We start from the raw sequence: 1,268 nt of genomic DNA on the forward strand, positions 1-1,268 counted from the left end.
AAGACTTCCCTGCAGCTTCATGTTCAGTTGTTGCGTCGCTCCATCTCTCCTCCTGTGCCACCTTCACCAGGGCAGTGGCAGGTCAGTCTCTCCTGACTCCAGCGTCAGTGAAACTCCTCTGAAGTCGATCAAAGCTCCCACGTTAAACCCTCTGACTCAGCTGCTCATCGCTCTCCAGTTTGACACGTGTTTCATCCACACACTTTACTTTACTTTTACATTTCCATCCGATGACCTGGGTCATGACTTGGGTCTCTCCATCTTTTCCCCAGCGACTCCACTCCAGCCCTGCACATGGAGGGCCCCAGTTGCTCCATGTCTCACTTGGATCCTGTAGCTGCGTCACTGGAGCCGTCAGGTTCTCTTATAAATGACATTAGAAAGTTCAGACTTGCCTGCAGTTTTGACATTTTAAACAACTTGAGTTCCTTTGAAAATGGATTAAGTCTCACCACTTCTTCATATTTGAACTGACCCTTTTTGTCCATTGAAGAGTTGATATATTGTGGAGCTTGAGAGTTCTGTCAGTATCTTTGTTCCTCCTAGTTCTGCACTTTTCTGGACTGAGATGTCTGATGTTTATTTCTGGGATCTGCTGTAGCCTCCTCCAGTTTGGGGCTTACTGCTCTTCTACGGACACCACTGATGTCTTCACCTTCCAGGCCTTCTCCAGCTCTTCCTTGAGGCCCTGGTATTTCTTTAGTTTCTCATTATTACCATCTCTTGGTATTGTGATATCCACCACCACAGCTTTGTCTGTATCTGGAAGTCCCACAGGATCGTGGCTCGGTGATTCTCCACAACCTTTGGAGGTGTTTCCCACCTTGACTTTGGGGTTTGCAGTCTGTACTTTGCCCAGATGTTTCTGCTGACACTTGTGCTGATGTTTATACCAGTAAGTCGCACACAGAGGAGACATTGTTGCTCAGAGTCAATGACAGGACAGTGAGTTTGTGTGGCCCTGCCGTTGCATGGGAGCTCACGAAGATAACGCTCACAAAAACACACACACACTGATACACACTATAAAAAGAGTCGACACACATCTCAGGATTCTGCCCCTGCCGTAGCTACTCTTGTCACTTTGTGCCTGGATACACAGTCTGTTTACCTCTGTGAGACTCAGTGAAACCCTCTGACTTTACATTTCAGATTCATGATCCTCTTTGATGCTCATCAGAAATGGGAAGTGTGCAGTTAGCATGCTAGTTGTCTTTAGCAAACTTGGACTCTGAAACGTGTAGTGTTGATGAACTGATGTCAGAATG

This window comes from Boleophthalmus pectinirostris, unplaced genomic scaffold, assembly GCF_026225935.1.
Source record: "Boleophthalmus pectinirostris isolate CB_2022bp ecotype Guang Dong unplaced genomic scaffold, ASM2622593v1 HiC_scaffold_20, whole genome shotgun sequence".
Classification (NCBI taxonomy): Eukaryota; Metazoa; Chordata; class Actinopteri; order Gobiiformes; family Gobiidae; genus Boleophthalmus; species Boleophthalmus pectinirostris.